Here is a 17,138-nt window from a genome sequence, read left to right on the forward strand (position 1 = left end):
ATACCGTGCTCCCTGAGGACGAAACTGGACCACATGGTAGCTGATGACCACATGGTAGCTGATGACCCAGTCTGAGCATCTTTCCCTTCCTCCTCACTCCTGGCCCAGCGGAAGAACAGAGATGATGCAAAAATCTCCAGTGACGTTCAAAGCCCTAATGTTCATAAACAGAGTACCTCATAATGCCAAAAAAACAAGTTTCCCTTAAATTCTACAAAATTCATTACTTGTAGGAAATTAGCTTAATATGAACCAAACTTTGCCCTTGTGTTCCATTTATTAACATGTGACTGTTTTGGTAATGCAGCTGTATTTAAAACTATAAAATATTATGTTTATTATACCTATTAACAGGCTGTCTAATTTCAAAGAATCAACTTACTCAGAAAACTTAAAATTAAATGTTAACTTCTACATAGATTCGGATGCGTGTTGACAAGATAATTACCACTGCCATGTCTGGTCTGACCTTCCTGAGGTTCATTCCAATGAAACTGAAACCTCCATCAGGAAAGTAAAAGTCCTGAATCCAAGACATTTGCTCACTTGAAAAATAGCTGGATAGCACTGTTGACTGTCTTTGTTCTTTCTACTCAGAAACCTCAATTTAAAAAAATTTAAAACTAGACTAATGAAGTTATTTATCATCTTCTTAAAGAAAATAGTTGGGGAAAGAAGAATAAGCCCATGTTTCAGGCTTAAGTCACTCAGGCATACAGATCCCCACCTCAAGGCTAAACACAATTTTTGTGGGAGAGACTTAACAATTCAGACAGGGACTAACCTATTAGCTGCTGAGGACACATCCATCCTAAGGCAAAACAAGCCACTTTAATATTCGGAAATCCGCTGGCTTTCCAAATATTAAAATCAAGTTAAGAGACAAGACTTACTAGGAGAGCTTGCCTTAACTTGAATGAAACACAAAACTATACATAGCATTCAGTAACTAATGTTTGCCTAGTGTTTTATGTATCTATTGACTTATTATTCATTCACTCGCCAAATATTTATCAAAATCTACCACGTGGCTTTGCTGTGGGGCAGGTGGACCAGACTCGTGTCTTGGGGGCAGTGGAGACATGTAGAAGAAGGTGGTGTTCTACAAGGATGCATGAAGACACCTTGTTTCTACGGTATTAATCTCTTCCTGTTCGACTCACATATTCACCTACCTGTGAAGGTGACAGTCATTGGCTGTTATATGCTTTCTACTACATACTGCATTGAAAACTAATGCTTGTGGGTTAATAAAATGTAAGTAATGAGCTAATGGGCTCTACCAGCAGCCTGGACAGACAACTGATTCCCGTCTTTCTGCCTTAATCTGAACCTATGCATCTAAAGCCCTTCTTAGGGACACCTATCTTTACACAAGTTCTTTCCGTCAGTGTTTCCTCAGGATTTGATGGGTATTTATGGGTGCTTACCCTGGGATATTCCATGACAAGAAAGCCTTAAACATGAAATTACCAGGAAATATGTGTTCTGATAAGAGGGAGGATCCAGTTATGAAATGATCACCCACATGACCACCGTACACTCAGTAAACGTCTGTTGGATGTGCTTCTAACACATTGGTTCTTGTTCTCAAGGAACTTTTTTTATGCAGCAGAGACCGAAACAGGCCATCACCAATGGCCATATGATTTGATACTTGGGTAACAATTATGTACACAGTGTGGTGAGAGTACAGGTGGAGAAACACCTAGATCTGGGGCTGTCAAGAAAGGGTTCTAGAGACAGAGTTTGGATGGACATTTGCATGTTTGGCAGACAGATAAACAGAAAAGGCCAGAAAACACCAAGGCACAGAGGGATGGGAGGCCCCGGAGGCCCTGGTATTCAGTGCTGGCAGCAAAGCTCTCCTGAAATTAAAGTAAGATGACGTGGCTGGAAGCATAAACAGGGGCAAGACGTGTGTGCTGCACAAGGTTTTCTCTGTCTCGTAGGAGATACAGAGTGGTGCCAAGCAGGGGTCTGGAGACACAGTGAAAGAAGATCTGAACTGGTGAGCACAGTGGTCAGGAGGGAGGCCCAGGGCAGGGAACTGGTGGTCGGGGCAGTGAGAACAGGCAGGAGATGATGAATGTTTATGAGGCAGAACAGGAAGACTTCTGGACCAGTCGGATCAAGACTTCTCAAGGATAAGTCGCCGTTTGCAGCTTGGAGATAGCACGAAGAGAAGCAGATGAGCACGTGAGCATGAGAGAGAGGGCAGAGGGAGGCGGCGTGTGGCGTGGGACCCGCGGGGAAGTGTACTGACATTCTCTAACACTCTGCTCCTTATTCCCCAAAGAGACTCTATTCTATCCTCACCTGCTCCATCACGCTCTCCAAACTGAATCGTCTGCAGGGGCATTTTCCTGGGGAGCAAATCAGCTCTCTATTTCCCATCGTCCTGAATGCAGCCCCTAACACAAGCCTATTAACACACTTTCCCAGCTTGATCAATTGAACTGCACACCCACAGAAATCTAGACAATCTTACCAAGATCTTTTTTTGAATTATTATTCAGTGTTGTATGAAAGGAGAAAGCACTCCCCTTGACAAGGATGGAAGAGGCCCTCAGGCCTGACAACAGGCACACAGTTAAGGCACTGAGAACTACTTCATGGCATCTAACCATCATTTTAAACAAACAAACGAACATGTTCGTGTTATCAATTATTAGCTTAAATTTATATAAACCTTTTCAGGGTTCCTTTCATTATGTGTTTGCTCTAGAGAAGTTAATAGTCATAATTAGGAGCCACATATAATATTTTTCTTTTTCTGGGTAAGTATGGCATTTGCTGACTATGGAACATTTCAAGCTCAGCAAAGCACAGTGTTTAGACTTTTAACATTACCCAAGCTAATTCTTTTGGAGGTGGCTGAGGAGGGCTACTTTAGGACACCTATTAAAATTTTACAGTTATTGTATTTTTGGAAGTGCTGCAATGATTTGTATTATATATAAAGTGGTTTTACTTTCTTAATTTCAAAAGCAGATTACAGAATAGAAGGCATATTCATATTAAATATACCTATTTCAGATAACTATTGCTTAGACAATTTTTCCTGCAAAACAATCCAAAATTGACGGTAGACATTTTCCATGTGGCTGGCAGGAAATAAAGCAGATCACTTGGGCTTCCCTGGTGGCGCAGTGGTTGAGAATCTGCCTGCTAATGCAGGGGACACGGGTTCGAGCCCTGGTCTGGGAAGATCCCACATGCCACGGAGCAGCTGTGCCCGTGAGCCACAATTACTGAGCCTGCGCATCTGGAGCCTGTGCTCCGCAACAAGAGAGGCCGCGATAGTGAGAGGCCCGCGCACAGCGATGAAGAGTGGCCCCCACTTGCCACAACTAGAGAAAGCCCTCGCACAGAAACTAAGACCCAACATAGCCATAAATTAAAAATAAATAAATAAATAAATAAAAGGAAAGCATTAAAAAAAATAATAAAAATAAAGCAGATCACTTATGTTCTTAAAATGGACTACTAACTGTAAAGAAAAGTTAATAGAAATTCATTACATTCAGAAATACTTTTAAAAAGGTATCACATCTGCCAATTTGTTGGCTTTCTAAATAATCTAAAAGTCCACCTTAATGTGCTAAAAGTTTACGGATTTGTGGGACTTCCCTGGTGGCGCAATGGTTAAGAATCTGCCTGCCAATGCAGGAGACATGGGTTCGAGCCCTGGTCCAGGAAGATGCCACATGCTGTGGTCCACAACTAAGCCCGTGCGCCACAACTACTGAGCCTGCACTCTAGAGCCCAAGAGCCACAACTACTCAGTCCGCACGCCACAACTACTGAAGCCCTCGCGCCTAGAGCCCATGCTCCGCAACAAGAGAAGCCACCACAAAGAGAAGCCCGCATACTGCAACAAAGAGTAGCCCCCGCTCACCACAACTAGAGAAAGCCCACGTGCAGCAGTGAAGACCTAACACAGCCAAAGATAAATTAAAAAAAAAAAAAAAAAAAAAAGGATTAGAGCAAAAAAAAAAAAAATAGTTTATGGATTTGTTTCCGGACTAAAAGAACATACTATAAAAATTTGCAAGTAATGCAATTTCATGCCTGTATCATTAAAAATTCTGCAGATGTCAAATGAAAATATTTTTATTTTAATCATCTAACAAGCAAAACTTTCATTATTTTAGTAGAGAAAAAAGATCTGAATTTTTATTTCAACTTAAAATAGGAAAAAGTAGCTTTTGTTATACTTGTTCACACTGTATATGAACAAATTGGATAGGTCTTTTCTCAGAGCATAAGGAAAGGGATAAAATATATACCCACTGGGGCTTCCCTGGTGGCGCAGTGGTTAAGAATCCGCCTGCCAATGCAGGGGACATGGGTTCGAGCCCTGGTCCGGGAAGATCCCACATTCCATGGAGCAACTAAGCCTGTGTGCCACAGCTACTGAGCCTGCGCTCTAGAGCCCGTGAGCCACAACTACTGAGGCCTGCGTGCCTAGAGCCCATGCTCCGCAACAAGAGAAGCCCCCGATCGCCACAACAAGAGAAAGCCCGCGCGCAGCAACGAAGACCCAACACAGCCAAAAATTAAAAAAAAAAAAAAAAAAAATATATATATATATATATATATATATATACCCACCAAGTTCACTGATGTGGCTGAGGTGCTGTTTCACAAGATAGCAGCCCTGGAACTGGCTTTTTCCCCTTTGTTATTAAGCAAGTTACCTAAAATATTAAATGCTAGCCTTCATGTGGACTTTCATATTTTTGTTTTTGCCTTAACGATCATTTTGAATTAACCAATTTAATAGGTACCTAAAAAGATGCCTGGCATCACAAAGCCAAGCAGTGTTTTTTTTGTTTTTTTTTTTTAATAGCTACTTTATTTATTTATTTATTTATTTATTTTTTGGCTGTGTTGGGTCTTCGGTTCGTGCGAGGGCTTTCTCTAGTTGCGGCAAGTGGGGGCCACTCTTCATCGCGGCGCGGGGACCGCTCTTCATCGCGGTGCGCGGGCCTCTCACTATCGCGGCCCCTCCCGTTGCGGGGCACAGGCTCCAGACGCGCAGGCTCAGCAGTTGTGGCTCACGGGCCCAGCTGCTCCGCGGCATGTGGGATCCTCCCAGACCAGGGCTCGAACCCGTGTCCCCTGCATTAGCAGGCAGACTCTCAACCACTCGCCACCAGGGAAGCCCCAAGCAGTGTTTTTGATTTCAGTGATGATGACATACACCAAGATGTCCCTTTTAATTTACCACGTGGAAGAACACAGTACCAAGAATAACATTCTGTCACCACTAGGAACCAATTCCAAAACAAAAACAAAAAGTCTACAAGGCCCTTCTTGCAGTATCTACTTCAAGCACATGTACCATTTTAGAATTTTAAAAGCTGTTTCTTCTGGACTTTTCCACCATGGGCTAGCCAGCTCAGGGGATGTCACCATTGTGCCAGCGAGGCCAGGCCCTGTGGGTCAGTGCTCCACAGCCACAGGCGGTGTCCCTAACCATCGCAGCCATATGCAATCACATGCTCTTTGTCAAGCAGGGCCCCCAGCAAAGCAGCATGGCTGAAACAAGGCATGTGAAGACAAAAGACCTGGGGGAGGGGGGAGTCCCTAAAATGCACCAAAGCGGGTCAAAAATGTCCTTATTGCAAATTTAAGACAATAGACTATCTTTAATAGACAGTAGAAACAAAAATTAGAATAGCCAATTAAAACATTCAACATTAGGAATTTCCATAACACAAACAATAAATAAAAAGAGAATGTCATTCTCAAAACATTAACCAGTTAAGGAAAAGCAATTTGAGTGAGAGATGCCTAAAACTCAGGCCAACAGGGAACAATAGGAAAAAGCCTAGTCTCTCACCCCAAAGGCAGCTCTATTAGTCTTAATTTTCCCCAGAGCTATATAATTGATGCTTTTTATAAAGGACCCTCATGTACTATAATAATCCAAAGTATCACCTAAGCCAAATACAGAAAAGTGATGTTCAATTTTACATACATTTAAAACCACACCTGTTGTCTTTTTACCTAAGATAACAGTAATATGCATATACTATTAATAAAATACTATTTTTAGCTCTAAAACATGCTTTAGAGCTAATAAAAAGTATCGTAACCTATATTATTTCATGTATAGGGTGATTCTCTACTATCCAAAACTCAGTTAACCCGAATATTTCAGTGGTTCTAATTAAATAAGCATTTACTATATATGTTTTACTTGCCTTATTCCTCCATTTTCTCCTCATGAAAAACACTGCTATACTTCCCATCCTGAATCCAACTCCAGGCTACAATGTATGGTTTATTTTCCATGTTTGTGTGAAAATAGAAACTACATTAAAACACAATTTAGCACACTAAGACTAGCTATGTGAAACTTGTGAGATTAAGATACACTAACCTTCTCTTTCAACATCTAACTTTTAAAGATTTATCAAAAATATTATCCATTATGAGTGAAAATTCATTTAACACATAACTCTTCTCTTAAATAGACTGCTATAACTATGAAAGGGCACACTTTAATGTCATAGCAAAGCTGAAGCTTCAAGACTGCCATAGCTACATGAGCTCAGTATCAACATTTTTAGCATAATGCCATTCACGACACCAGTTCTTAGTAAATGTTTATCAATGTGGCAACAGGCCAGAGAAACTTTCAAGACTGCTTTCAAGGAAGCTAAAAAGAAGAACGTGGATTCACAGTGAGATAACAAAGGGGTGGTGGAAGGCCGCATCTCTCAGCTGTTGTTCTTGAATTTGGTCCTTTTGCGTTCTACAAATGACTGAATATTTTTAAACTTTTTACCAAAAAATTCTAATATATATAGTTTTTTATGAAAGCTTTCTAAAATGCTTTCACTGGCTTCTATATTTTGCAATGTGAGAAACACAAGAGAAATTAAGGTTTATTTAGCATCACATTAATGCATAACTAGGATCCCCACCATAAATGCACTGCTAATATTTATCTCTTGTTAACACATTTTAAATATATAAAAACCACATAAGGTTGAGAACATTCTTTCTCAGTATAAGCATTATTTTGTAACTAAAAACTAATTCAAGAGATCCAAATCAAATATTAACCTCTACGTCCCAACCACAAAATGACTTGAAAGTGTTTAATTGACACATTTACAAAATAGGTAATCATTACCAAAAAACATTCATATCGGGCTTCCCTGGTGGCGCGGTGGTTGAGAATCTGCCTGCCAATGCAGGGGACACGGGTTCGAGCCCTGGTCTGGGAAGATCCCACATGCCGCGGAGCAACTAGGCCCGTGAGCCACAATTACTGAGCCTGCGCGTCTGGAGCCTGTGCTCTGCAACAAGAGAGGCCGCGGTAATGAGAGGCCAGCGCACCGCGATGAAGAGTGGCCCCCACTTGCCGCAACTAGAGAAAGCCCTCGCGCAGAAACGAAGACCCAACACAGCCAAAAAAAACCCCAAAACCATTCATATCATAAAAGAGAAGAAACAATGAGGTCTGTTGCAAGATTCAACTTGTTAACTGATGTACTTCCCTTATTTATAAGCTGCCAGTATTAGCTTTTGAGAAATAACTGTTTTGCCTCCTCTGTGGCAGTCTCTATAATACGGCTCTAATCCCTCTTATACCTGCATGTACTACAGTGATTGGAGAAGTCAAACACTCAATTTCCCAGCTTCCCTTGAAGGTAGAAACAGCCATGTGACTGAGATTTAGCCAATGAGATGTAAGCACTGCCCCTTCCCTGGGTCTTGTTTTTCCTGCCTGCAGCAGGCATTGTGAGATCATGAGGCAAGTCACGAGGAAAAGGCCAAGAAAATAGCACAGGTGTTGATCCTGACATTACTGAGCCTCTGAACGTCAGAGCTGCTGCTTTCTAAGAGAGACAAATAAGCTCCTCCTTAGTTAAACTATCTGAAACTGCAGGTAAAAGGAGTTCTTCTTGACAGTCTGAAAAATGAATACCAAACATAAGCATGTAACTTGGTAATTTTCATTCTAATTAAACAAACTTATTGGCATTCTGCCTCACTCTTACCAAATAGCTAGGCAAAATTGTTCTCTTTAGCGCAGCTTCAAGTAAATGAAAATATTTTGTTCTATTAATAATACTTCTCCTGGCTTTCCTCAAAATATATGTACATACACCCCTCTCCTTTGCTAGAGTAATTGCTTTTAATCTTATTAGCTCAGCAAAAAGAATTCTCTCTTAGTGCAGTGAATTGCCTTCACTTGAATCAATGAGACTATTAACTCTGAGGTTCAAAATGGCACTTTTCATAATAATTAATACAAGTATCTCATCTCCAGCTTCATAGAAAACCTGAATTCCAATAAACCTGGAGGCAAGGAATAGTTCTATTCCTTGGAAGATTCTTTTCCCTCCACTGACTCATAAAATTGAAACGAAGAGGTTCCAAAATATGAGGCAGAATTCTGAACTAGACTGAACTGAAAGCTTTGGTAAGTCAGTGAGATCACTTCTGGACTTCTCAGAAGATGTAGCACTCTTCTGATGCCGAGATCTTCATTCATGCCTGACATGCTGCTACGTTACCCAAAACGCTGACAAAGTCACTCTCTTTCCTCGCCCCTATTGACAGAGGAAATTACATCCTGGACGGGACAACACGCTTTGTCAATACACTACAGCGCACAGTGTCCCGTGCGAGGGCTGGTCAAAGGGCCTGTTCTGTCTCCATGTAACCACTATCCTATTGCTGGCACCTCTCTCTCCACATTCTATGCTCGGACATATTAAAATTCTTTTGTTTCCTTAAAGGAGCCAAACTCTCCCTCACCTCCAGGCTTTCGCATGCTGTTTTCTCTGCCTGGAATGCTTTTCGTTGCTTGGCTACTTCCTCCTATCCCGGGGTCCCAGCTTAAATGGCGCCTCTGGAGGACCTGGATAAAGCCAGCCTCACCTGCTGGGCGCTGCCTGTGTACCTAGTCCGCGCCCTACCACGACTGCCTCATGTTCTCTGCTTGTCTCCCTGGTAAACTGTGGGCTGCGCAGGGGAGCTCCCTGGTGGTCGTGGGTTAGGATTACACGCTATCACTGCTGTGGCCCAGGTTCAATCCCTGGCTGGGGAACAAAGACCCCACCAGCCATGTGGTACGGCCAAAGTTTAAAAATTGTGGGCTGTGTGAAGGCAGGAGGCCACGTGTGACTCAGTCATCTAGCATCTAGCACTGCATCTGCCACACAGTACATGTCTAATACATATCTGTTTATGAAACGAATGACTTAATCCTGCAACGTGAAAGACAGTGTGGAAGCAAGGGAAAGACTGGTGGGTGGCCAAGACCAAAAATATAAAATCCTTCAAAAAGTCCCGAAGTATTAGATTGGGTGATATGAAACTGTCAATATTTGACCATTTTCTACCTCTAAGAAGAGCATTTTCAAATTCTTCAATCTAAAAATAAAGCCTGAACTACAGTAGGCAGAGGGTAAAAACAATAGTGGTTTCAAAGGATAGAGTCTTAGATTCTTGCAACCAATGAATTGTGGATAAATGAGGAAGAACAATGATTCAAAGGGTACTGAGGTGTGAGGACAGAATAGGGGGCAAACAGTGGTGTTGTGAAGAGAAAGAAATCAGGAGTATTCACTGAGTTTGGGAAATAAGAAGAGAATTAGTTTAGATAAGAAGAATCTTCAGTAACACATCCAGGATTTTTAAATCTGTAGCCAGAAAATTCACAGAATTTGAGGTTGAAGAGAGCTCGGAAATCATCTCATCTGATTCCTTTATTTTGTAGCCTTGTTTGGTTTTGCGATCAAGGTCGATGACTTGGTTTCTAGCAGAACCAAGGCTACAACCCCGGGCTCTCGGTATCCAGGCCGACTCCACTGCCCCTGCAGCCACCAACACCACTTCTTTTATTAAGAACACAAACACAAGCTACTGCTCACAGCCCATGCGGATGAGAAGAAATGCGATGACTTCAATATCTATTTTATTGGAAGATTCCTCAGACCCTCAAGTTATGTAATATGGATAAGCTCACAAAAGATTCTTACTGGGGTAAGTAGAATTATATTCTTCACATAATTTTAAAATGCTTCCCACACACAAAACTCTTTTTTTCCATCACTGCTATTCACTAGATCTAACAAAATTACAGCAAAATACACAGCTGGAAAAATCTAAAAAAAACCAAAAATTCTTAACAGCGGTCCCAGGTCTTAGTTCCATCCCTGCCACTGACTGTGTGCCCCTGGGCAAGTTAATTCACTTCTCTGGGCCTCCGACTTCCTGGTGTAAAATCAGGTAAACTGGAGCACCTCTAAGTACACTCTAGCTCTAAAAATTATAACTGCAATCAAATGAATGTTTCAAAATATTTTTATGTAAATTTAAAAAATAAAGTGTACCCCAAATATCACGATTAGTTAGTCAAACTCTGGTAATAAAAGCCTTGTGCCTTTTGCTTAAGTTGCCTTGGAAAGCTATCTGCTTCACAAAAATGGTACAACCTAAAATGTTCACTAATGGAAGACTGGTTAAATAAACCATGGCTCATCCAACAACGGGATGTTATAAGACTACTAAAAAGAATGTGGTAGATAAGTGTGTTAACCTGAAAATCGAAGATATATTAATGTTTAAAAGTAAGCTATAGAAGAGTATATATGGTAAGCTTCCATTTCTGTAAAACAAAAAGGGATATAGAAAAAACTGCATAGGCTTATATATGACTAGAAAATTACCGGAAGGATAAACAAGCACCCATGAGAGTGGAAGGGTGCTTCCTCTGTGGAAGGGTGCAGGGCCTGGGTAAGAAAGAGGCTCATTTGGAATTGTACAACCTTCTGTACTGTTTGATTCTCTTTTTAACTTGGAGTGTGGATTGATTTTTTTTCTTAAGTTAAAATTAAAAGCCATGACAAAATGCTGGACAACTTTGTATGAATATTTTAAAGTGCCGTGGGTCAAGAACCACCAGAGGCGTCTCCATTATTCTATTTAAACAAAACTTACATGTCTTGCAAGATTTTTTAAATTCTTGTTAATGGAAAACAAATATATGAATATAAAATCTAACTGAATGCTACTGGTTTTGATTAAAACATAGAAATATAATTTTTAAAGTCAAAAAAAGTTAAAAGCCATTTATTGCAAATACAGGGCACCCTTTTATTTTTATTTTTCACCTTTTTATTCTTTCAGGTTGAAAAAGTGACAGTGGCATTTAGGCTGGGAGAGACAGAGCCACTGTTTCCCTCCCGACTTACTCCATTTACCTTCAGCTGTCAGCTCAGATCGAGAGGGAAAGGCTGGCAGACTCCCAGTGACAGGTCAAGGGGAGTTATGAAACATGAAGAAGAGTTATCCCACAGAGCAGGGAGATGCCCCTGGGAAAACTAAAAGCAGTCAGCTGGAAAAAATCACCGGGGACAGAGATGGAAAACAAGACCCAGAAGGGCTGGCATTCACAGGAAACAATAAATCATCTCTTTACATACCCAAGATCCTAGCACAGATACCACTAACCAGCCCGAATTCAATATAATAGCACTCCAGTTTTTATAGCATAAAATCAACTTAATTTACCACAGTTGCAATTATATCTAAACAAGAGGTAGCAACAGTAGGCAAATGAATCCTCTAAAAGTGGGCACACAGGTTTACATGTGCCTAAAATATACCCTACATTTATTTCCATCTCAGGCACAGAAGATAAAAAGCAGATACAAGCATTAAGATCAGAGGCAGTCTTTTGTGACTGCAAACGTTTCCACCGTGAAGCTTGGAAAACTTAACTCGTGGTTCATTTCCTACCTCTCCACAGCCATTACGATGTTTTATTTCAGAAATGTTTAGAACGTGGAAATCTTTTAGCATACCAAACCAGCCTTGCCCAATCTCAGTGAGGAACTACATAATGAAAACCTACAGAAACCCTCTCATTTCGTCTCCTTCTTTAAAGGAAAGAGAACTGTTTGTCTTAATTTACCTGTGTCCTATTTCCAAAATCATGGGAAATAAAATGTAATTGAACAGGTGTTGATTTTTCCAGATTCGGCTGGTGTCAGAGCAAAGAGCTGGGAGCCCCCAGGCAACAGTTCTGCTTTCAACAAACAAACCGAGCACACAGCAGCTTGCAGACAGTAAAAGTACTATACACATGTGTTGAAGCATAAAAGAAAACCGCTTATTCTTCCAAATTACACCTCGTTCTCTCATTAGAGCTTTCTTTCGCCAGTTATCTATCCCCTTAGAAAATTTCTGATAAACACCTGCAGGTTAATCAAGATGCCCCCCGCGTAACGGTAAAGAGAGATCTGCGCGAGACAAACCTGCGTGGAAAATGACAGTGCTTCTCCTAAACCCTGAAGGGAGTCGAAGATTTCGAAGCAATCCTTTGGCAGTGAGTCGAACGTGAATGGTGGACAAAGAGAACTTGGGAGACAACAACATGTCTTCAGAGCAGGTGGGAAGATTTCACAGAAGAACCAGCTCCGTGGATTCTCACATACTGTCTTTTTAAACTCAGCACCCTTCTTCGAGGCCAAGAAATACAGCGAGAGGAAACATGCCTACATGCCAGACGTCACTCCACTGTACACGCACAAAAGAAAAACCCCAGAGCTATCCAAGTGCTTCTGGCTTCCGTTTCTACTCCCAGATGTTGCCAAAACAATGCTCTTCCTCTGAATAAAATCTCCTCCTAGCAGACCCAGCAGTCAGCAGCCTCCGAATGACATCACACCAAACGTGCTTATGGGGTTGTTATGGTTTTCATCAGAGATGGTGAAGGGGAGGAGAAAGTGGGTGGTCTTAGGCGCTTTATATAACAACCAATAATGTCACAGGTTCTGTAATGACTTGGAGGATCCTTAAGGCGAAATAACTACTTCGAGGAGTGCCTAATATTTATGTAGTAATTATAAAAAATTAAGACTTCATTAAAGTAATCTGTGTTCTGATTTTTTAAATTGTAATTATATTCACGCTACTAGTATGAATATGCCCAGTAGCACTGGGCATTTTTTTCAGATATTTTACATGTAAACCTATATATAAACCTGATACCCTGGACAAAAAAATTTTTAATGGCTTCAAGCAATAAATGTTCTCAATTACAATTTTAAATAAAATTCTTACTATAACACCTGGAACTAACATAGTGTTGTAGGTCAATTATACTTCAAAAAAATGTTTTTACTATAATATACTAATGACAGATTGATAAAAGGTTAAAGTTCAACTCTTAACACTCATATTCTGAGGACTTCACTAATAGCCAGCAATAAAGGGTTAATGCAATTTCTCTACCAGATGTAATATAATAGTTCCAGAGGAATAAAAATTAGTTAGTATTCTAAGGACTCCACTTATTGCTTGACTAATTGCATTTATAGAAAATCAGGTGACCTCTCAAGATAGTAATGTTTTGAGACTAGGAACATCAGGAAGGTGTGATTTTTGTTTATCAGTAAGAACTGAGATCTGGTAAATGTTTGAGTAGTGTCCTTTGTAAAAGCACATTAAAATATGGTGGCAAAAAAACCAAAAGAGGTTGAAAAGATAAAGGCACGGACATAAGAAAACTGCACCTGCAAAATGATCGCTTAAGTAAAGCTAATATTATTAAACCAGGAAGAGTCCAACTCTTTTAATTTTAAAAAGCACAAGAAAACAATGTGTGAAAAATGATCGATGTGTGTTTCCAAGACTCAGTAACAGAAATGAATGTAGTTAACTGTTAACCATAAATAACTATTAAATGCTATGAGAATGTGCAGGAAACAGTTACTCTTCAAGAAATTCTGTAGAGCATTTAGAGTGTGAAGAGGGAAGGAGACAGGCAGGAAAGGAAATTTTGAGTAATTCCTTCTCCCTTTTCACTCACCCCACAGCCTGCCACTTTAGAGGTTGTCAAGAGACCAACCCAATAACCTGCCAGGGGTTAGCTGTGGGAAAACTACAACCTGTTCCTACACAGACAAGGTGTCTTGTAAATATTGCACCCATGGCCACGCAAGCACAAATAATCAAGGAATTGAAGTCTAGAAAAGCTACATTTAGGTGATGCCTTTTCACTCTTATCACAATTTGTTATTATTAAACAGCAACCTTTTTTCTGGATTCCGCAAATTAATTTGCCATAAACCACCTCTCCTCCCCGCCCGCACCAAGAAAAAAAAAAAAAAAAAAAAAAAAAAGCTTGTAAAAATTAAGATAAACACAACACAGTAAAACAACTATACCCCCATAAAAAGTTAAAAAAAAAAAACTAAGATAAAAATCAGCATTAAAATTATAAATAGAAGACTAAACACTGATATTATTAAAGATAGAACACCACCCCCTGTAGGATGTTTTCTGTTTCGTTAAGTTTTTTTGTTTGTTTAGTTTTGTTAGTTAAGTAACAGTAAGCTCTAACGTATTCTGGTTAAAGGGGAAATCCTTTAGCCTAGACTACCCAAAAGAAGAAATTAGCAACATGCCACCAATTCTTCATACTCATTAGAAAGTCTACTTGAACTACCCTAAGCTACACCACACAGAGTAACAGTAATGTCGCTAACGATCTTTGTAAACAGCACAGCAAGGCTCCCTGCTTCTCCCTGTGAGTGACCCTGAGTGGCCCTGTGTGGCCCACGAGTTCCCATCCTCTGGGGAACTCTTCCTTCAAAGGCAAAAAACAAAGAAAAAAAACAAAAACAAAACAAAAAACAGCACAGGGGCTTCCCTGGTGGCGCAGTGGTTGAGAGTCTGCCTGCCAATGCAGGGGACACGGGTTCCAGCCCTGGTCTGGGAAGATCCCACATGCCGCGGAGCGACTGGGCCCGTGAGCCACAATTACTGAGCCTGCGCGTCTGGAGCCTGTGCTCCCCAACAAGAGAGGCCGCGACAGTGAGAGGCCCGCGCACCGCGATGAAGAGTGGTCCCCACTCGCCGCAACTGGAGAAAGCCCTCGCACAGAAACGAAGACTCAACACAGTCATAAATAAATAAATAAAAGAACGTGAATTTCTTTAAAAAAACAAAAAAACAGCACAGCAAGGAACTACAAGAATAAAGAGAAGCAGTGCCAGTCAGAAGGAAAAGTCAAAAGTCAGAGGAGTAGTTCTTGTTTGTACAGCAAAGTGTACACACACACGCGCGTGCACACACACACACACACACACACACGGAAAAAGATGTCTGAGATGAAAGACTAAGAACAGCTCAAGCTGGGTTTCCATTCTTTCCCAAACACAGTCTGCCCCCTGGTGGCAGTTGAGCACAAGTGCACCAAAGCAAAAGGGGCCTTAACAGCCAACTCATACAATATACTACATACCAAGTACACTCCTGAACACTTTATATGTATGCACCCTTTTAAATAATCGAATAAGCAATTATTGTATAGTTCCAATTACTTTTATAACATATATACTTCAGGGGCTTGGGGAAGCACAGATTTTAAAACTGGCTCAAAACGTTTCCTTGATTATTTATTTGATCAGTTGTTACCACTTGTGCGCACACTGTAGTTTCTTTAGTTATACTGAATACAGAAGTACCCAAATTTAAGAAAGTGTTCATCTTTGTTATTATACAAAGTCTTAATTTGAATTAAGAGAACATAAGGATCACCAAGGACAGTAAGGAAAAATTTAAGGAACTTTTGGTACCTAAGAGAAAAATGTAATTACAGTTATTAAAAATTAGGAATAAGATGCATTTTTATGAAGTACAGCAAAGCCTGTGTTAGGATATCAAGTGGGAAAACAAAACCATGATTTAAATTTGTATGTGTATTAGGATGTCAACTTTAAACAAAAAGAATAACAAATACTGGAACAAATATACCAAAATATCAGCAATACTCTGGGAGTTGGGGTAGGCATATATTTAATTCCCTTGCTTTATGTTTCTGTATTTTCCCAATTTTTTTTAAACAGAGATCACTGAGTCAGAAAAATAAAGTTTTTAAAAAGTTTAAGTGACAGAATACCTTTCTTAAAAGCACATGATATGGACTGAGTTTCTATTAATGACACAAACAAAAACAATGAATAAATAATTGTATAAGGTCTTTGGTAAGGCTTAAAAAACTGAAGAAGGTATGTTATGGATGATATAAGTGTTTGGCAGGTCAATGTGTTATAATATCACAGTAGGTTCAAACAAGAATCACAGATCCCATTGCAGTCTGTGTAGAAATGTGTGCATTTCATTAGTGACTGGACTTTAGAAAACAATGATGCTATGATTCTAGCATATGCTGTGCAGGGTTGCTTAGATGCTAGGAAATACATCCAACTAGGACAGATTTATTTGTTGTTGTTAATGATCTTCAAGAATCTGGAGATTAATATTTAAACCAGGGATTCAAACATCTCTATCCAACCAATCTTCCCCAGGACTCCAACATGGAGTATCAGTCTTAACGTTTACCTCCTTCCTCTGCCTAACACAACACTAATTGCCACATTTTCTTCATTTTTATGCATCATAATTTTAAAGTTCAAATCTCTATTCCAATGGTAGAAACTTCAACTCAAGAGTCCAATTTTTCCATAATGTCCTCTTCCTTAGTAGGGAAAAGAATGTCTAAGATATATTGTGAATAACTGTCCAAAAATTCACATAAAACAATTAGAAAAAATTTCAACCTCCACCCACCCTTAAGATTATAAGTTTTTCAAGATCAGTGGCACTGCCTTTAATTTCTTTGGTCTCCCAAAATAAGAGCAGTAATGTTTTATCCATGTACAATGTTTGTTTTTAAAAACTAAGAAAAAAAACATGTTCAATGTATAATTTTTTAAAAAATAAAAGTTAAATTAGGGCCTTCCTTGGTGGCACAGTGGTTAAGAATCCGCCTGCCAATGCAGGGGACACGGGTTTGATCCCTGGCCTGGAAGATCCCACATGTCGTGGAGCAACTAAGCCCGTGCCCCACAACTACTGAGCCTGTGCTCTAGAGCCCGCAAGCCACAACTACTGAGCCCGTGTGCCACAACTACTGAAACCCGCGTGCCTAGAGCCCGTGCTCTGCAACAAGAGAAGCCACCACAATGAGAAGCCTGTGAACCGCAATGAAGAGTAGCCCTCGCTCGCCGCAACTAGAGAAAGTCCACGCACAGCAACGAAGACCAAGCACAGCCAAAAATAATAACAAATTTTAAAAATTATTAAGAAAAAAA

The 17,138-nt window shown here is 40.2% G+C and overlaps 1 protein-coding gene and 1 non-coding gene across 2 annotated transcripts in view; one reads left to right on the top strand and one right to left on the bottom strand.

Annotated features, from left to right (window-relative positions):
* The window catches only part of MTUS1 (microtubule associated scaffold protein 1), a 151,471-nt gene that overhangs the window by 39,397 nt on the left and 94,936 nt on the right, over window positions 1–17,138 (bottom strand).
* LOC114236724 (U6atac minor spliceosomal RNA) lies at window positions 2,519–2,638 on the top strand. Its single transcript, XR_003622595.1, has one exon. It is a non-coding gene; the product is annotated as a U6atac minor spliceosomal RNA (small nuclear RNA).

Source organism: Balaenoptera acutorostrata, chromosome 21 (assembly GCF_949987535.1).
Source record: "Balaenoptera acutorostrata chromosome 21, mBalAcu1.1, whole genome shotgun sequence".
NCBI lineage: Eukaryota > Metazoa > Chordata > Mammalia > Artiodactyla > Balaenopteridae > Balaenoptera > Balaenoptera acutorostrata.